Source organism: Protopterus annectens, chromosome 6.part1, assembly GCF_019279795.1.
Source record: "Protopterus annectens isolate FY-2018-M chromosome 6.part1, PAN1.0, whole genome shotgun sequence".
Lineage (NCBI taxonomy): Eukaryota > Metazoa > Chordata > Ceratodontiformes > Protopteridae > Protopterus > Protopterus annectens.
Window position 1 is genome coordinate 546,716,447 of NC_056738.1, and position 22,295 is coordinate 546,738,741.

Sequence of the window (22,295 nt, forward strand, 5' to 3'; positions counted from 1 at the left end):
AGTTGATAGTAGATGGGAATGGGCAATTGCAATTCCAGCAAGTGGGGTAAGGAAAGGTTTGATTCTGTAAAGAGAGCCAAGTTTTTTATTAATGGTTTTGATAGTTTGATTGATATGTGCATCAAACTTCAGGTTGTTATCAACTATGACACCCAGTAGTTTAGTCTGGGTTTCTGGGGAGATGATAGAGCCATTGTTAGTGGTTATGTTGAAGGATGGCAGGGGGGTCCTGCATGTGGAGGAGAAGAGGAGCAGCTTAGGTTTGTTGGGATTTAGGATTAGATGTTGATTGGAGAGCCATTTTTCCACTGTATTGAAGGTATTTTGGGTTAATGTGAATAAAGTAGCTGTTGAGGTGTCAGAACAAATCAAGGTGGAGTCATCCACATAATGAATGCAGGTAGCATCTGGGATGACTGAATGAAGGTCGTTGATAAAGATGGAGAAAAGAAGGAGTCCTAGTATCGAGCCCTGGGGGACTCCTAATGTGATGGGTAGGTGAGATGATAGCTTGTCCTGCCATAGGACTGCCTGCTGCCTGCCCTGCAGGTAGGATTGAAACCACTAGAGTGCATGGTTGTTTAAGGAGAAGGTTTTCAAGGTATTTATAAGCATGTTGTGGTCAACCATGTCAAAAGCCTTGGAGAGATCTAGAAAGAGTGCTGAGGATAGTTTATTATTATTGCGGTTGTAGTTAATGACGTTAGAGAAAGAGAGGAGGGTAGAAGTAATACTGTGATGTGGCTTAAAGCCATGCTGGAAGTTGGAACACAGCTTGTTCTGTGTGAGGTAGTGCATGAGCTGTATGTGTATACACTTCTCGATAATTTTAGCTAGAGGTGACAGAATAGCTATGGGTCTAAAGTTTGACAGTTCAATGGAACTGCCTCCTTTATGGAGAGGTATGACATGGGAGATTTTCCATATAGTGGGTACAGTAGCTTTAGATATAGCTCTGTTGATCAAGATTGAGATGAGGTATGCTGTGGTGTCAGCAGCCTTTTGCAGATAGTCTGCTGGGAGGAGGTCGGCAGCCAGGGTGGTGGGTCTTATTTTCTTAAGTAGGGCATGAATAAGTTGAGTAGGAACAGGTTGGAAGGTAAAGTATGTTTGGGTACTGGGTGTGGCTGCATTAGAAGGAAGGAATGGGACAACAAACTCCAGATGCAGTAAAGGCATCTAGGAAGGCTTTCAGAACAGGAGGTATGGCGGATAGTGAAGGGGACTCTATTTGTAGGAGGTCATAGTACCTTTTTTGGATGTCTGATACCTGACAACAGTCCTACTTGAAGAAGTCCCTCATCTTAAGGATTGTTTCCCCAAATGAGATATCCTCCTTAGGGGAATCAGTGCTATTAGATTCTTCTTCTGGGGAGGCGTAACCCAAAGGGGAAGAAATTTGGGCTGAATATGTCAAAGATTCATCTCCTGAGGATTTCTCATCATCTGAGATAAACTCCTCAGAAGTCCTCTTTAGAGGAGAGAGTTGGCTGGCTAGAGACTGGATAGTCTCTGTGAAGAAGCTGTTGAAGTTATTAGCAATGTCTACTGGGGATTTTTGTTGGGAAGCTGAGGGGGGGGTGGCGGTTTGGCCTGGGTGGAGTAGTTTGTTTATTCCTGCCCAGAACTTTTGAGGTTTTTTTTTTTGGTGTTTTTGCAGTAGATGGTAGTAGTGGTTATTTTTGTCTAAGGTTATGGACTTTTTGGTGTCATTCCTTAGCTGTCTAAATCTTAGTTGATCAAGTTGGGCTTGTTTTTTGGTAGGTGGCCCATGCTTTGTTTCTGAGTGAAATTTTGGTTTTAGTATCTTTAGAAAGCCACGGTGCATATTTCTCCAGCTCTTCACGAACAAACCCCGGATTGGCAGGCCTTTTCCTAAGGCCTGTTTAATATTTTTATGGCCATGAGACAGACTTCAGCTCCCTCTCTCCCTTCTCCTTCCTTTCCTCCCTCTACTCCTCTAAAGAGGACTTCTGAGGAGTTTATCTCAGATGATGAGAAATCCTCAGGAGATGAATCTTTGACATATTCAGCCCAAATTTCTTCCCCTTTGGGTTAAGCCTCCCCAGAAGAAGAATGTAATAGCACTGATTCCCCTAAGGAGGATATCTCATTTGGGGAAACAATCCTTAAGATGAGGGAGTTCTTCAAGTAGGACTGTTGTCAGGTATCAGACATCCAAAAAAGGTACTATGACCTCCTACAAATAGAGTCCCCTTCACTATCTGCCATACCTCCTGTTCTGAAAGCCTTCCTAGATGCCTTTACTGCATCTGGAGTTTGTTGTCCCATTCCTTCCTTGCTTGAAAAAGCAGTTAGACTGGTGGATCCCACATGTTTAAGGAATCCAGGTTTACCCTTGCAACCATCTCTTCCCACTCAGTAGCTGTACACGGATGCTTCAGACATGGGATGGAGAGCAGCCTTGGATTCTTGGAGGGTCAGAGATGCCAGGTCTCCAGCCCAAAGCAGGGAGCACATCATTATAAAGGAGATGAGAGCCCGGATCTTTGCCCTCCAAATCTTCAAGCCTCTGCTTTTCCCAGGGGTTTTAAGATGGTTTACAGACAATACCACAGTCCTCTGGTATGTCAACAAACAGGGAGGGACAAAATCCTACTTCCTGTGCAGACTGGATTTACAGACTTGGTAGTTAGCTTCACAGAGTCAGCTCCCCCTCCAGGCTGTTTACATTCCCTTGACTCACAATGTTGTAGCAGACACACTCAGCAGGTCCATGACTCAATCTCATGGATGTTACACAGGGATGTGTTTCTGGACATCGTCCATTGATGGGGTATACCTCAGGTAGATCTCTTGCCTCCCCTATGAAAAGACAACTTCCCAACTTTTGTGCCATGGTTCCAGATCCTTTGGCATGGAAGTTGGATGCTCTGTCTTTCTCTTAGAAGGGGATGTTACTTTATGCAGTCCCCCCCTTCCCACTTCTCCAAAAGGTGCTGTTAAAAATCCAACAGGAGTAACCAAAAATCTTGCTGGTGACTCCCTTTTGGCCAAGACAGCATTGGTTCCCCTTCTTCTGCATTTAGCCAAGGGCAATGACTGCAAGTTATCCCACAGAATGGACCTACTCACACAGGACAAGGGAACTCTAGTACACCCACAGATGTCAACTCTACATCTGACCCTGTGGGTGATAGGGTTTTGATTCCCTTCAGACACCTTTTTTTCTGAGGACGTGCTTCAAGTTCTGTAGGAGGTCAGAAAACCCATAACTAGGAAATCCTTTCTTTCCAAACAGAAAAGGTGTCCCATCTGGTGTCTTAAAAAGAATATAGAAGTGCTACTAGTGGATGTCCCAGTGGTCCTGTAATACTATGTAAATTACTGAAGAGTAGGCTGTCACACTTCTCAGTTAAAGCCCATATTTCTGCTGTCTCTGCATGTCTGCCTATGTCTCCCCCTTTAGCCTCCAGGTTGGAAGTTAAACTCTTCTTAAAAGGCATCCTTCACATGAGACCACCAAAGAAACCAGTTCCTCCTCCTTGGGATCTCAACTTTGTCTTAGAAAAAATTACCCTGCCCCCTATTGAGCCAACACGTTCTTTCTCTCTGCAACATTGCACCTGGAAAACAGCTCTTCTCATGGCCATTACTTCTGCCAGAAGGGTGTCTGAGTTACAGGCTCTGATGTCTTCTTCGCCCTTCACAGTTTTCCACAGGGATAGGATCTCCTTATGCACTAACCCATCCTTTATGCCCAAGGTAGTTAATGAGCTATCACTCAATCAGTTCATCAATCTTCCAACCTTTTTCCCTTCTCCTCAGTCCTGTAGTAAAAAGATTCTACACACTTTAGATGTGCAGACAACTCAGATACTATTTGGACAAAACCAAACCAAGCCATAAATCTAACCATCTGTTTTTTTCCTATCACCCAAGGGCCTTGGGCCAGCCAGTTTCCAAGCAGTACACAGTAGCAACAAACAGTTCAATGAAAGGATATTACCCTCCTAAAATATTGTTAGGAGGGTACCAAAGGGGCTTAGGATTATTAACTATCCAAACAATGCTGAAATTAACAGTCTATACCATAAGGAACTTATTGAACTGTTTAATAATTTTGGTTTGAAGCTTATGAAATTTATGGTGAGGAATTACTGTGAACAAAAAGATAAAATGTTAAACAAAGTGAATGCTTTGCATGGCAAATTAATCACTGACTTAATGTTTGATATTGAGAAAGTTAAATATGCGAATATTTTATATTAAATGGATAAGCATTGCAACAAGGTTTTAGAAAGAAAAATGAGAAAGATGAACAGGGTCTTACATGAATGCAGAGAGGGGAGGGAATACCCACCCCCTAGGAGTACAGAAAGGATGGGTACTGAGGTGAGACAGGATAACTTAGATGAGTTAAATATGGGAACCGAACAAGCACTAATGGATTATGTGCAAGACCCTTTAGACCCTTTAGGCACACAACCCCCACCCCCCACCCAGGAGAAGGGAAAGGCTAGCAGAAAAGCAAAGAGCCAATAACAATTGGGAATACAGGAATTCTTACAACAGGGGCATGGGAGGGGGGAACATGAGGAGAGGGAGTTACAGGAGAACATATTACAAGGACAACCAGTGGAACTAGATGCCCAATGTTTGGACAGTGATTTAAATATAGTGAGGACATATTCTGGGATTGTTAATACCCAATGTAACTTCCATATTTTTAACTACACAGATTTAACAATCAACGACGATTATTTTAAATTATGTACAAAAGGATTTCAATATGTCCCTACAACACCTTTAAGAACAGTAGATACATTGATTGAATTGAAACTTTTTGTGATAAAAATGAACGTCAAATGTGTTTTTAGAGATACCAAACCAGGGCAAGCTTGTCTGGTGAGGAAAAGTATGATGTTAAGTTGTCTATCTCACCTTCGTTCTTGCTGGTTGGGATCGGAGCCGAGGCTTGGCCATCTTCTATAGCTCGAGAGCTGTTAACTGGCTCGAGGCTACCCCTTATCCCATGATGCCTAGTGCTAGCTACCCAGATCTTGTTTGCCGCTTCAGCTGCGAGGTGTCGTTTTTCTGGCTCAGGCTCGTATAAAGTTTCTTTATAGAACTTTTTTACTAGAAATAGTCTTTTTCCTAGGTGTTGTTGTTAGTTTTAGTCTTATTTTTGTTGTGTTAGCTAAGTGTGTATTTGTAGCTTCCTTCCTTTCCCTTTAGAACTTGTTTAATTTAGAGAGTCCCCCCCCCCTCCTTATTCCTGTCAGGTTAGCCATTTAAGTTAGAGGCTTTCCTTCTATCTTCTTTATAGGCTAGCCGGTTGAGTTAGAGGCTTTCCTATTAAAAAAAAAAAAAAAAAAAACTTTAGCTTTAGTCTGTAGTGTACTGTGTTTTTCTCTTTAGACTGTATTTTGATTGGTTAGCTATTGTTGTATTTTTTGTTACAGGATGTCCAAAGAATCCAAGGTGTCTGGGTTCAAGAAGTGTGACTCATGCTGTCAGAAAATGTCTCTGACAGATGGGCACACTTCTTGCATCTATTGTTTAGGCACTGTGCACCTGCAGGTCTCTTGTTCTATCTGCCATGCATTTAGTCCAAGAGTTCTGCAGGAGCATAAGAATAAGCTTATTCTTAGGGGCCTTTTAAAGCCCCAGGATTCACCGGCCAAGACTCAGCCTGTGAAATCCCCTAAATCTACCAAATGGTCGGCTCCAAGTTCGGAGCCGTCTTTGGTTCAAACTCTACCTGCTACTTCGGTTCTGGCTGGAACCTATAAGACTATCTCCCCGTCAGCTCCATCAGAAGCTTCGGAGCCTTCATGGAGCCATAAGAGGCTGAGGTCCCCTTCTCTGGAATCGATACATTTGACTCTTCAGTCTCCCCTGCTGCAAAGCGAGCGCAGTCACAGATCTGCTCACTCCTCTCGATCCTCTAGGCTCTCTGATCACGACGTGGAGAGAGTGGCCAGTAGGTTGCTAAAGTCGCAGGCACTTGCCAAGATGTTGTCCAGCCCTCCTCAACAGGTGTTGGCTCCGTCCACTTCTATCGATGTTCCTCCTCCGACTCCATTGAGCTTGGAGCCGGAGTTCATTGAGGTTCGAGTAGTGGAACTGTCAGCTTCGATAACTATCATCCTTCGGTTCCATCATCGGCTCCGATTCCCTCGATGGTGCCATCCGTCGAGGGATCTGGGCGCCTGGGCTCCTTCGTCGCCTCTGAGGGGGCGAGTGGCATTGGACCCTTGTCCAACCCCATTCTCCCTCTCGGAGCTTCGGCACAGGTGAGCTCAGATCCTACATCGGCCTCGGAGCCGTCTCCCTTGGTGCGGAGAAGGATTCCGATTTCCTTGGAACCGGAGCCTTCTCTGCATCGTGGCAGGGGCAATGTCATGAGGAGTGTGCTGGCCACTGAGTCAGCTCCACTATCGGCCCTATCGGCTCCTTCCCCTGTAGTGCCTGTGCCAACCTCTGCTCCTCCTCCAGACCCCAAGCGTGGAGAACTGGCACTCCAGGGCACCCCATTGGGTGTTTCCTCTTCTTCCGAGGCCTCCCCTGAACATTCAAAGGAGTCCCCTTGTAAGAAGAAGTGCAAGAGGAAGCACATTGACTCCCCTGAGTCTGTCACTTCGGATACAGACTTAGATGATTTGGAAGGGTCCCCGAGATCTCCCTCTGAAGATGTTTCCTTTTTGGACATCCTCGAAATGCTTAAGCAGAGGGGGAACTGGAATCCCCTAGCCCCTACCGAGGATGAGTCTGTATTCCTGGATGCGTTCGGTTCCCGACCTTCCACCTCTTGGGTTTCTCTGCCTTTCGATCCACTTATGTCTGTGGCAGCTCGAAAGGCTTGGTCAGCCCCGGATACAGTGGAACCAACTCCGAGGAGACCTGGCAAGTTCATCACAGCACCCCATGATAAGCAGTTCCTTACCAAAGGTGTTCCTGTTCATGCCATGGTGGTAGCAGCAGCCACCAAAAAAGAGTTAGCGGAAACCTCTTCATCTGTCCATCCTCCTAACAAGGAGTCTAGGTCCATGGATAGATATGGGAAGCAAATGTTTCCTTCAGCGACCTTTTCTATGAGGTCACTGAACTACTTATGCCATTTTACCCGGCTTCAGAGGGATCTCCTTAAAGAGCTCAGAGATACCCTTCAAGATCCATCAGCTGAGGGGGCTCAAGCTAAAGTGCCTTCCCAGCTGGCAACTCTTAATTCTGTAGTCAACTCCTCCATGAGGCTCATTTCTTATGCAGCCAATGGTGCGAGTAGAGCCGCAGGTACAGGCGTGGCCCTTAGGAGACATGCATGGATGCGGCTGTGTAACTTTGCAGAACCCTTTAGAGCGTCATTCACCAACACCCCCTTTGATGGTTCCTTTCTTTTTGGACCACAGGTGAACGACACTTTGACTAGGTGTGAGCAAGAAGGCAAGACTCTCTCTGCCATGGGAGTCTGTTTTTCCACTCCTTCCAGACTATACCCCAAGGGTCAGAAGAGTGGTAAAATGTGGTTCCGGAAATCCCAGGGAGCCTCACCTGACACACACAGTGATTTTTCCTCCCGGGGCAGAGGGGGAAATAACAACAATAGACGCCGCCTCATGGCAGATGGGGTCCACAGAACCAGGGCAACAGAGAATCCTTCTCTGAGAAGCCCTTTCAGCATCCCTGAGGGATTGCCTGGCTGCCCGCCTCTGGAGGCAGTTGGGGGAAGACTTTCACTGTACCCAAAAGCCTGGCAAAATTTAACGCAAGACAAATGGGTACGGTCAGTTATATCCAGAGGTTACAAAATTCCCTTTTCTCAACCCCCCTTACCATCGAGCCAATCCCTTCCAGATGTTCCACCCAATTTGTCGGACCAAGCAGTCATAGAAGTTTCAGGACTGCTAGAAAAAAAGAGTCATCCAGGAAGTCCCGGCAGACCAACACGGATCCGGAACTTACTCCAGGTTCTTTTTGGTACCAAAAAAGACAGGGGACTGGAGACCAATTCTGGATCTCAACAGACTAAACAAGTCTGTTCAAAGAACAAAGTTTTGGATGGTCATGCTACAGTCCATTCTACCCTTTCTGGGTCAGGACAATTGGATGTGCTCCATAGATCTTCAGGATGCATACTACCACATCAAAATGGACAGGCACTCCAGGAGATTCCTTCGCTTCCGCCTGGGAGCCAGTCATTACCAGTTCAGAGCTCTGCCCTTTGGTCTCACCACAGCCCCCATGGTGTTCACCAAATGTATGGCAGTGGTCACGGCTCACCTGAGACGTCGAGGATTCCAGGTGTTTCCATATCTAGACGACTGGCTCCTCACTGCTACTACCAGGCATCAACTTCTGCAAGCCAGAGACTACACTATCACAATCTGCTCCCAGCTAGACATTACAATAAACTTCGAAAAATCTGCCTTGTTGCCCTGTCAATTTATCACCTATATAGGAGCAGACTTAGACACAAAGAACATGTCCGCAAGGCTACCACCAGAAAGGGTGTCTGCAATTCGACAGCAAGTACAAATTCTAATGCAGAGCAAAAGGATCCAAGTCAGGTTCATCCTTCAAACTCTGGGTTCCATGGCAGCGGCAATTCTTCTAATCCCACTGGCCCGCTTTCACATGAGGATCCTTCAGTGGCTTCTGTTCACACAGTGGTCTTTCCAACAGTTGCCCATGTCTCACATGATCATGATTACAGAAGCATGCAAAAGGCACCTTTCCTGGTAGATGGTCTCCTCACTAGTGACTCAGGGCAGACCCTTCATTCAGCCCCCTCCAGTTGCCATGGTGACCACAGATGCCTCCCTGATAGGGTGGGGGGGGGCATTATCAGGGCAGGATAGTCCAAGGCACTTGGCAGCCTCACGAGTACCACCTGCATATAAACGTCCTAGAAATGAGAGCCATGCTCCTAGCATTGCAAGCTCTTCAAGATTCTCTCCCTTCTGGGACCATTGCAATTCAAACAGACAACATGTCAGTGGTCTGGTACATCAGCAAGCAGGACGGAACCAAGTCCTACCTCCTATGTCGAGAAGCACTCAGACTCTGGCAGTGGGTGATTTCTTCCCAATGATTTCTGATTGCGACGCACATCCCTGGGAGGTCCAACGTCATAGCGGACAGGCTCAGCAGAGCTATTCTCATGCCTCATGAGTGGTCTCTGAATCCGGTAGTTGCGGATCTGATCTTCCGCAAATGGGGACAGTCTTGCTGCGATCTTTTTGCCACCCCCTTCAACAGCAAATGCAGCAACTACTTCTCCCTTCTTCCACTTCCAGGTCACACACCCAGAGATGCTCTAGTCCACGATTGGCCTCAGGGACTTCTTTATGCCTTCCCTCCATTTCCCCTGATACCGAAACTCATACAGAAGGCAATATCGTTGGATTGCAAAATGATCCTCATTGCCCCCTACCTGCCTCGACTGATATGGTTTCCATCCCTCTGCACCATTACCTTATCGATCAACCCTGGACTCTGGATCCGATTCCAGACCTACTGATTCATTAATCAGGCGGGCTGCATCAATCCCTCCAAACACTCCAGCTCACAGCTTGGTTGCTCCACTTCCAACCTTAGCCAGGTTTCCCAGCATTTCCCCGGCTGTGAGTGAGATTATTGTCTCCTCTCACAAGTCCACAACTAGAAAGACTTATGCTAGCAAATGGAAATGTTTTTCTTGTTGGGCAGAGGCTAGGAACATAGATCCTTTTTCAGCCCCAGTCCACAAAATTTTGGGGTTCCTAGCACAACTTTTTCATTCTGGGTCCGCTTCTGCTGCAATCAGGGTTCACTTGGCGGCCATTTTTAACTTTCATGTTGGGTTGTCTAATTCAAACATTATGTCTCATAAGCTCTGTAAAGCCTTTTTAAGAGGGACTACTCTCCTTAGACCTCCAGTGAGAGATCCCCCTCCTCCTTGGGACCATAATTTGGTACTAACCTCCTTAATTATGCCCCCCCTTTGAACCTGCAGCATCCTGATCCATTAAGTTTCTATCTTGGAAAACACTTTGTCTGGTAGCTATTACTTCAGCCAGACATGTCTCTGAACTTCAGGCACTATGTGTTCATCCTCCATGCTTGTTTTTTCATAAGAACAGGGTTGCTCTGAGAACTAATCCCACGTACCTTCCGAAAGTCTGCTCAGAAAACAATTTAAACCAATCTATAGACCTTCCTGTGTTTTTCCCTAACCACACCAACAAGGCAGAATACAAATTACACCAATTGGATGTTCATAGACAATTGCATTTTTACTTGCATAGGACTAAGGATATAAAGAAGTCGGACCAACTATTCCTTTCCTACGCTCTAGGCAAACAAGGTCTCCCAGTTTCCAAAGTGACCTTATCCAGGTGGTTGTCTCACATTATTACTTTCATTTATCAATTGAGAAACAAAGAGTTGCCTATCAAACCAAAAGGTCATTCTACTAGGGCTTTGGCCACCTCTGTAGCCTTCCAATCTAGGTTGCCCATGGATTCTACCTGTGCAGGCGCTACGTGGGCAAATCCTCATACCTTTATTTCTCATTACAAGCTAGATATGGCCTCCAGGAGCAGAGCTGACTTTGGTTCCACTGTTCTGAAGAGTCTGTTCCAATGAGCCGCCCAGCATTGTAGGTGTTAGGGACACTGTCCCAACCAGCAAGAACGAAGGCGAGATAGACCACTTAACATAAAGAAATTATGTACCTACCATAATGTTCCATGTTAGTTGTCTTCATCTCGCCTTCTTTCTTGCGTCCCACCCTCCATCCCCCTGTCCTATTGGATCGAGAGGAGTTTTGGTTTCACTGGCTGAGTGTTTTCTGGTTTGTTTCCTCTACTGACTTAGAGAGTATGACAGGTATGCTCAACCTGTTTGTTTGGACAGGTTGATTCTCTGGCTATGTCTGGAGTTAGCTATTACAAACGAGATCTTGGTAGCTAATGCTAGGCATCATGGGATAAGGGGTATCCTCGAGCCAGTAAACAGCTCTCGAGCTATAGAAAATGGCCGAGTTGGAGCCAAGGATCGGCTCCAATCCCAACCAGCAAGAAAGAAGGCGAGATGAAGACAACTAACATGGAACGTTATGGTAGGTACATAACTTCTTTTTCAATCCCCCCTAAATCCTATTTTGAAGGTTTTTGAAGAGTTAGTAGAAGGTGAGATAAGAAAAATGAACCCCCACCCCCCCAAAAAAATCAATAAATAATTTTTCAGACAGTGACAAGGAACTAGTTAATATGTTACAAAATAGGGGTTGTAGGGTTATGAAACCCGACAAGAGAGGGGCGCCATACTGATGGATGGTATTGACTAAGAAATTAATAAGTTAAACATTTTAAATGATGATAGTAAATATAGTGTAGTGTCCAGAAATTAGATTTTTATTGCTTATTTTAAAGTGGACTTTTATATTAATGACCATTTTTTTACAGGGTAGAATAGACAAAAAACGTTTGGACTTTTTGACAGTAACTAGACAAATGATACCGGCAGTATACGGAATTACCAAAACACACAAAAATATAGAAAGACCACCCTTCAGGCCTATAGATGCTGGGGCAGCCTCAAAACTTGAGCTACTGGCCAAATACATTGACCATATTTTGAAAGAATATGTAACATCTTTAAAACACATTTATAAGAATTCCTGGGACATTTTAACTAAAGTGACCCAGGACAAATTTAGTGTAGATTTGTGCATGACGACTATAGATGTGATTGATTTATTTCCCAGCATTCCACATGATGCAAGGTTGGAGTGATTTCAGGATGTATTGATAGAATGTGATTATTTAACTAATGAGCAGAGGAATTTAATTTTGGAATTTATGGAGACAATATTAAGAAACAATTACATGTATTTTAGTGGTGAATATTATAAACAGAAAAAAGGAGTTGCTATGGGGGCTGCATGTGCCCCATATATGCCAATCTAGTTTTATACTACTGGGAGAAAAATTATATATTTGAAACATCGTGGAATGAAAATATAGTATTATACATTAGATTTTTGGATGATATCTGCCTATTTTAGAAGGGTTCAGATTCACAACTAGACCAATTTTTAGAATACATTGGCACTACGACTCCTTTTTTGAAATTTACATCTAATACATCCAAAGAAAGCATTAATTATTTGAATGTGACTATATACAAAGATTTTTAAGGAAAATAAATTCCAATCAAGATTATATCGGAAACCCACTCATTCTAATGCGTATCTACACTATGATAGTGAACACCCATACAATCAAAAGAGACATTGTCAAAAGCCAGTTGATTAGAGCCTCCAGAATGTGTAGTGAAGAGACCACATTCTGGAGGAAATTAAATTAATGAAAACATTTTTTAAGTAAAGAGGGTATCCTATTTCCCTGATAAAACAGTCAATGAGGGAGGTGAAGAAAGATAGAGCAGGGAAATATGAACCGATATTAGGGAAAGAGATGGCTATCAGTAATACTAAAAAAGATGAACTGGCAACTTTTTATGGCTTGGCATTTATTCATACTCATACCCCTTTCTCAACTGATATTGAGAATATTATTAGGAGATATTGGAAGGTATTGACTACCAATGCTGAGATTAGTAAATACATTCCCCCAGCCTCGACTTTTATTAAGAAAAGGGACATGAATATAAAAGAAATGCTTGAGTATCAGAAAATTGGGACTGGGATAGAGAGGACCTGGAAGAAGCCAGGTACATATAAATGTGTTTTTTGTAATCAATGTACAAACAACTTAGAATAAGATAGTTTAAACCTCCCTGCTAGGAATTTTAAAATGAAGGCTAGGGGACATTTTAACTGCAATAGTAAGGGAGTGGTATATATTGGTATATGTGAAAAATGTACTACCTTCTATATAGGTAAGATGGAGAGACCCTTGAGAAGGCATATATATGAACACATGTAAGAGGTTCTAGTACAGAAGGATACCAACACATTATATAGGCATAAAAAGGAATGTAAAGACAGTAGATTTAAGTTATATGTTTTGGAACAAGTGAAACAGGACCTAAGGGGTGGATTATGGGAAGCCCGATTGGAATATAAAGAACTATACTGGCAATTGAAATTGGACGCAACAAGAAAACCAGGTTTAAATAACCATTTAAGCATCAATAGTGTCCTTAAGTTAAGGGCAGCAACATTATAATACATAGAAGTCCACATCAACTTGCAATAGCAATTTGCAACTAGATTTTAATGATTATGTTTTAAGTAGCATGAAATGCTAACACATATGCATAGGTTTTGCTTGTATGGTATGTTTGCATATTTTAGAATGCATTATTTTAAAGTAGTGAGGCTTTGATAGGTAAACACGTAGAATTATGAAACTAATGTTGTAGGATTTGATATACTGACATCATGTTTATTAATATTAATGAGTTGATGCTACTGGGGGAAATATGTATGAGTAGTATAAAAAGGTGACCATTTTTAGTATTATTTGTTCTGATGAAGCTCGGGAGATTCCTGGGTGAAAGTTCTTATCTTGGATTTTATGGTCTTGTCTTATCAACTTGGAATTGTGATTGTGTCTTATTTAAAGTGGAGGTTCGTGATTCTACAGTGGTGTTTCCTTTCAGTTTCCAGGCAGACTATTTCCACTTGGATTTCAAAAACTGTTTCTTTCTGTTATGTGGCCCATGGAAATAATCTCTCCTGTCCTGTTAGGGCACATTCCACTAGAGCACTGTCTTCCTCTAGGGCCTTCTTTAATGGCTTGGGCATTTGCTCTATCCTGGAAGCAGCTCCCTGGTCTTCTGTTCATACCTTCACGAAACACTATACGTTGGATGGCATTTCCAGATCCAGAGCTGGCTTTGCCAGAGCTATTTTGCATAGGTTTGTGAAGAATGTTTCTGCTCCTCTGCCCACTTCTTCTTCTGCATGAGCTTTGGTACTCTCCCTCATGTTAGCAATACTGCAGCATGTGAATAGAAGGACATAGAATAGTTGTATAAATTCTTACCATAACCATAGATGTCCTCTTTTATATGCTGCAGTATTACTCCAACCCCCCCCACTTTCCCCCTGATATTTGCCTGGCTTCTGATGGCTTGTTTTCCTCACCTAAGATCAGACTGGTGCTTTCTGCGACATTCATTTCTGAGGATGGTGCATGCCGACATCCGCTTTATACCTGATGTCACTTTATGACAGATGTATGTTTAGTTGCTGTGTGACGTTGCACGTACCTCACAGTAGCAATAGAGTTTTGTATACTGGCCAGACATACGAGTCAGCTGGTGGCAGATTCCCTCTCATTATGAATACTGCAGCATATAGAAGACAAGGACATCTATGGTTATGGTAAGGTTTTACACAACTATTCTTTTCCCCAACTATGGAATAAACTTCCTCAACATATTAAGGACCTTATAGATATTTATTCCTTTTACATGCACTGGTCTTTTGGATGAGTGACTACAAATTCTGGAACGGCAAACTAGAAATCATGTTCCTAGAGAGCTCCTAGGCCAAGAATATGGCAATCCTAACTTTGAATCCAAGCTGGTTAAGACAAGTTTAAACTCTGTAAACCATTTCAGTGCATAGTCTAATGTGAAATGCAAACAAATGTCTGAATAACAGAAAACTCTATGTTATAAGTCTGTTTGCACTTCAGTAACGTTTTAATGGCAGATGCACTCATTTAATTTTCTTGAGTACACAAAATTTGCACTTTTGGTAAGCATTTAATGTGGCTTGAGTTTCAGTGTTACAGAAAGGTAAAGTAATGGGTGCTTGTGCTGAACTCCCTACCAAGCACTGCACAGAAAGTGCTTGCATACAAGACCATTATAATAATTATTATTATTATTACTACTGTGGTGGTGGTGCTGCGGTAGCATTGTCGCCTCACAGTATGACGTTGTCCTGTTCGATTCTCAGCTAAAGCGTCTTCTGTGTTGAGACATGCATGAATGGGTCTACCTTCGTTGAAGGTTGTGTGTCAGAGCTGGCAACTTGGTACGTAAAAATCTACTGCCAATCATTAGCGGACCGGAGTTCCGCTGTGGCAACCCCTAACCAGGAAAAGCCGAAAGATATAACAACAACATTATTATTATTATTATTACTATTCATTGCTTTAAGCAGCTAGGAACTCCAGGCTCATTGTAGAGTGGACAGGGATGCAAGTTGCAACATGTATAAACTTGCTTACAACTGAACAGGATAGATGAGTCATATTGCTTGATATGAAGGTTCCATGGTACTTTGCAGTTAATAGTGTAGGCATCTCCTAGTCATCTGTAACCCAGACACTAGATGCAGTCCCCCACCTCCTGGTTGCAGTATACGGATAACTGTCTACCAATCCCTGGTGCCACGAAGAACAGTGTATGACCAAAATGCAGGTATTCCATAGGGCTCCATGTCTGCTAGAGGTATTGTTGTAGACTGCATCCAATCTGGCACCAGGGTCCCACTGCTCTCTGCATATGTTGATATGAAGAGATATGTATTATTTTATAACAGTCAGGAAATCTTTCTATGTGGCACACCTCATCACTAAGGGCTTTTCATCCAGAGAAAAGGAGGTCATTGTCCCACTGTACTCATCCCTCATTAGACCCATTATAGAATACAATGCCCCGTTTAGTATTTACTTCTCAAGACATCTGCAACAACTGGAAAGGCCGCAGAAATACCTCACTAAAAGAATCACAGGCCTAAAGCAGATGCCCTATGCTGACCGTCTAAAAAAACTCCACTTATACTCTGTCGCATATCGTCTACTCAGAGGCGATCTCTGTTTAACATACAAGGCCATTTCAAACCCAGAGCTGTTAGACATGCTACACATAAAGAAATCCCAATCCCTCAGAGACACACGGTTCAGGGATCTAAACCTTGTCATCACAATGAACAAAACATGCTGGAGGGATAGGTTCCTGACCCAGAGACTCCTCAGACTCTGGAATAGACTGCCTATACATGTGAAGCAGAGCACCTCTTTGGCCCTCTTCAAAAGGAACCTTGATGATTGGATGGGAGATAGGAAATTCACCCCGGGGATACGTCAGTCACTCTGCTAGACAGGGGTCCGGGGAAGTAAATACTGTGGGAAGAAATAGCCAGGGAATTGTTATGGCTAGGCTTGTATAGGCCCTAGGGCCGATAGCCTAGTACCAGCCTATGAACTTATGTATATAATGCAGATGACATCATCACAAATGTTTATATTAGATGTCTTGCAACTGTCCCTGAATCTGGCATATGACAAATAAGTAATCTTTGTCTGTCAGTTTGCCAGGGGACAGGGAAGACAATGGTTCTTTTGCACCTTCTCCCTTTCTTCCCCCCTCCCTGCATACTTTCATTCCACATGAATGTTTAAAATTATTAATCTGATGTTGTCAATTTTCATTCATTCTTCAACAGCTGGGGTCTGGATCTGACACTTTTGCTTTTAGATGTGGTTGCTGTGAGCTCTCGAGGTTAGTGTTCAGAATAAGTCATTATATTATTATTGTCTTGTTAGTTTAATGCATTTTTCTTTCTGTCCTTCTATACTGTGGAAGCCACCATTTTTGTTTTTAGTAATCCCAAACTTGCATACCTACAAATATCTGCTGTATGCTTATTGTCCTGTTTAAAGGTTAGAAAGCTGAAATGCAAAACTGTGAAATATAGTGCACTACTCTTGTTTGCCAAACATTACTTAAAGTGGATGAGAAAAGACAAATACTACTGTACCTAACTAGTTCAACCATCAAGAAATCCTTAACTTTCTGTCTCTCTCCCTCCCAGTGAAACAAGCACATATTCCTTCTGCAGCAGCAGCATTAGTCAGACTTATCATATCGTACTACGTAAAGAACTTGCACAGCTGAATTTCACCTGCAATTGGCAAGAAGTACGCAAGCAACAAATAATGTTAAATCTATGTAAAGCAATATGCAAATAACTTAATTTCTTAAGTCTAATTGGCATTGTTTTGTAGTGTTGAATCTGCTGGAAGGATATCCCTACCCCCCCAACTCATTCACCCACACTCATAGGCCTTTTTACTGCTGAAGGTGAAGCTACATTAACACTTCAGCATATTTCGCTCTTATCAGTGTAACATATCCCTGGAAAGACATTGAAAAGCCAATAAATATAAAATTAGATGCAGTGACTCGATATAAGTATTTAGAGTTCAGACAACTTCTCTTTTGTATCCATGAACATCCTACCTCACTGATTGTTTGCGTATGGTGGTAGACCATCGGGGGGGGTTCTTCCCGCTCTGTTCACTCCGCTCACTCTGCTATCCTGCCGTTCCCCCATATCCCACCCTCCCCCAGCACCTCTACTCTTATCCTACACAAACCACTCCCCATCATTCCTCTGATCCAGTTACATACAACTCAACCTTGTCCACACCCACATTTCATGCACAACTTGCTTTCTTTTATTTAGACAAACTTATCTGCTCTCCCTTACATTCATCCCCTTGAACTCACATACCCACTACTGTACATTTTTGCATCTAACTCTACTCTATCATCACAATACAATGGTTACCTATTACAACCGTGAAACCGCAGTTGAGTGAATATGGAAACGTCAACACATATTGAGCAAACTGCAAAAATACCAAACGTACTGAAGCACAAAATTCGAAATGTCGAATCGTCATAGTTGGCCCTTCTCCGGTATAGCTCTTTAAGATAAGTGTGCAATAGTTACAGACCTTAGGGTTAGGGTGCGGGTTAAGGTAAGTGCATACATAGTAATATATGTAAGCTTTAGTTTAGGGTTAGAAGTAGGGTTTTGTTAAATGTATGTATGTGGATTATTTATTTTGTTTGGGTACGTAGTACATAGTGGGCGGTGGGGTTGGCCAACTATGCCGAGTCGACATTTTGAATTTTGCAGTTCAGGACGTTCGGTGTTTTCACGGTTCGCTCAATATGTGTCGACGTTTCCATATTCGCGTATGTGAGGTTTCGCGGTTATAATATAGACCCAAATACAATCACCACCTCAAAGTATTTTAAATTAACTCCAAGCTTACCACCTTCTCTTCTACTATCCACACAAACTAGCATTAGACCATAATTTTACCACTGACCAATCACATCAACCCCACCCATCCTTATCACAAACTGCAAGGTAAAACACCTAACCACATTATCAAAGCCCACTCTGAAGTCAAAACATTCCAACCTTACCTTCAGCTGCACACATATCACATGATAACAATCTTTATTTACACCTGTACTACATTCAAACACACAAATTCCACTTTTACTATTGTTAAATCCACTATCACAGTTGACATGCTCCTCCTAACTTGCCTAGCCTCTTTACTCTTAATTCTCCACCTCACTACAGCTATATCTTCGCATACCCCACACACCAATACACAACACCCTTCTCTAACACTCTCCCTCAATAAACAGCACAGCTTCTTACATATCTCCTCCCAGCTTTTCTCCTATACCCTCCCATTCTATTCAAGCCACCAATTGGTCTCTTCACCTCCTGTGAAGCCACACACGACACCAGTACTCTCAGCTAGGAATAAAAAACACTTCCCATGGTATGCATTCCTCATTACCTATCTACTCAAATGTGGAGACATACATCCTAACCCTGGCCCACCCTCTAATCCTAACCACAATTGTAACCCCAAAGACTTGAACATATTTACACTTAACCTTAGAAGTATATGTAATAAAATAGCCCCATTGCATGCCTGGATTGATCAAAATAAACCTGACATACTAGCCCTTACTGAAACATGGCTACATCCCAATGTAAAAGACTCAGAAATAATACCGCCAAACTTTGCAATAACCAGAAGAGATAGATCTAAAAAAAGGGTGAGGGATAGCACTTCTATATCCCTCTACACTCAACATCACACCCTATACCAGTAATATACCCATCTTTTCCAGTGCTGAGGTACTAATCTCCTTTTTGAACCTTAATATATCAAAAATAATTTGCATAATAGTAATATATATCCCACCAGTTAACAATATACTAGTGTTGGAAAATATTTTATCCTGGACATCCCAAACAATAAACCTTGAAACAATAATCTTAGGAGATTAAATATAGATTGGCAAACCATAGCCTCCAACTCCCCCACAAATAGTATAAATCTGTATGTTTTTTTCTCAGCTCATCAATGCTCCAACAAGATACAGCAAAGATCTTGCCTGCCAATCCACCTTAGACTGGATTCTAGTATCCCACTCTGCTAATTATCCCCCTTCTGGTACACTGCCTAGCTCCCTGAGTGATCATCTACCACATTACTCCCTTAGAACAAACTCCCAAAAACTATGAGTACACACTATAAAATCAGTTAGGAACTTTTTTGTCAGCATAAATTCATCTCCTACAGGAAATAGACTGGACACCCCTTAAAAAAAACTACCCCTTAATGATTCTGTACTATACTTTAATAACACCTTCCTTCACATACTTAATACACTAGCTCCTATTTGTATGAAAAGAATCAAAAAAACTCATCACCATTGCTCTCTAAGGAATGTAAACACCTTATGAAGCAAAGGGACCTAGCCTGGTCAACCTGGAAACAAAACAAAAATGAACAAAATCATGTTCATTTAAAAACACTACATAACAAAGTGACAAAACTAATCAACAGCAGATAAGAAGTCATATTATTCCCAGCTTCAATTCCAGCATAAAATCAACCCCAGTAAATTTTGGCACTCCATATCTTCTCTACTTAAGCCTGGAAGAAATGGAGAGCACACCCTATCATCTGATACCTCTCCATCACAAGTAGCTGAAAACTTTAACAACCACTTCATAAAATCAGTTTCAGACCTACTAACATCCCTAATGCTGGAACCCCCCACCCTTCAACCTATTCAGACACCGACCCCAGGCCATCAACTACTTCTAACCCTGTTATTACTAACCCCCATACTCAACAAAATGTCATACAAACCCCATTCTCATTTCAGCCCATACCCACTGACACCATTAAGAAACTGCTACAAAAACTAAAACCCTGCTCTACTTCAGCTGAAAATCTCCTCCAATACTACCTCAAACTGGCTGCTAACTCAGTTACCTACCCAATCAGTATCCTTATAAATAGGTCTTTATCTGAATCAGAAGTACCTACCATATGAAAACAATGTCACATCACCCCCCATCCACAAAGGAGGCAACTGTTTTGATCCATCCAATTTCCATCCTATATCCATCTTGTCACCCATATCCAAAATTCTCGAGAGAGGTATCCATCAGCAGGTAATGCAATATCTATTGCAAAACAATCTTTTAACCAAAACCCAACATGGCTTCTGACCTAGCCACAGCACAGCTACAGCCCTATTATATTTTACAGACACCATGAACAAGGCCAGAGATGCAGGATGCTATACATCCTCAGTATTCCTTGATCTCTCTAAGACCTTTGACACAGTGTCTCACCCATTACTTTTGAATGCACTGTCTAACTTAGGCTTCTCAAATAACACAGTAAAATGGTTTCAGAGCTACCTCAAGGATTGTAAACAAGCAGTGAAATGGTCCAACAAATTCTCACCCTTTCTCCACAACCCTACTGGAGTCCCCCAAGACTCCATCCTAGGACCCCTACTCTTCAACATTTTCACAAACAACCTTCACACTGCCTCTCACCCTGGGACCCTAATTCAATATGCTGATGATTCCACCATAATCCGCACTGCTCAATCACTACCAGAACTATTCTCAAAAATTCAACAGTCCTTTACAGCAGTTGAATCCTGGCTAAGAAATGCCCAACTCTTTCTTAATCTAAAGAAGACAAAACTCATACTATTTCATCCAAAAAATACCTCCCTTGTCACTGATCATTTCAATTTCCTTGCATCTGACAACACTGCTATAGAAATAGTGCAGGAAACCAAACTTCTAGGTGTTATCATTGACAATAAACTTTCATTTGACCCCCATATACAGCAAAATATAAAGAAAACTCATCAAAAAGTGGGACTGTTATATAGAAACAAATATTTTTTTACTGCAGCAAACAAAACTACCCTTGCAAAAACATTTTTACTTCCCTGTTTTCTGTATGGTGCCCCTATCTTAACTAACTTACAAAATTCTACCATATGCAAGTTTGAACAGTGCTACAACAAAGTTGCAAAGTTTGCCACAAACTCTAAATATCACACACACCACTGTAAACCACTCCTACAATTAAACTGTCTTGAACTACCCAACCAACTTGCCTTTATTCAGCTATCCACCTTGCACAACCTTATTTTCAAACCTTCTGCCTGCCCTGCACTAGCCAGTCTAGTTGCACCTTACACACCAAATCGACACCTAGGATCAGAAGACAAAAATCTCTTAGCTACTTCAAAACCCACAAGAAAACCTGGTTATTCTCTGTATTCATACTCTGTCTCTATACATTGGAATTCACTACCTCTAGCTACCAGGTTTATTCCTGGCTTAACCCTTTTCAAAGCCTCTTTAAAAAATCATCTCAAAAATACATGGCTCTGCTCCTGCATAAAGCATGCCTAATGCTCAGATATTCCTCTTCTCTCACATTTCAATCCCTCACAGACTGCAAGATCCTAAAGCTCTTCTAATTCATTCTCTGCTTCTATACCATATTCTTAAGCTGCTGCTCAGGCTTTATTGCTTCTATCCTCCCTAACTCTCTCTCACTATATGTCTGCATCACTAACTTTCTGGCTGCTATTTCTACATCATGTATGATGAGAGTGACTATTATCGTATGTAATGTTTTAACTGTATAGAACTGTTTAGATGTTTTGTAATATATTACAACATCTTGTAGCAGTTTGTTCTTTCAACTTATTTTTTGTATAGTATTTCTAATGTATTCTTTATTGTATTGGATTATACCATATTTGTATTGTACTGTATGTGGAGCTTTTCTCCCCGGGCCTCTGCTGAAAACGGGTACTGTAGACACAATCAGACCACCCTGGTAAACAAATGTCAAATAAATAAAATAAATAAATTATTATTTCTGTATTTACTTTCTTCGGTAGCTTATATATTTCCTCCCTTAATACACTTTTAGTGTAATTCTTTTTTACCATTGTTGGTAAATTTGTTTCTCTAGTTATCTCATTTTACATGTTAGCGTAGTCTTTGATACCATTGTTGGTATCTCCTTTCCTTTTTCCTTTTCTATTTATATAAAAAAAAAAAAAAAAAAGAAAAAGTTTTGTTTTTCTCCTGCCTATAAGAATGTCTGAAAAACCATCTGGTTATAAAAAGTGGCAGAGTGCAGTCATAGGTTACCGCTGTCTGGTGCTCACACCTTCTGCGTTTATTGTCTAGGCCCTGA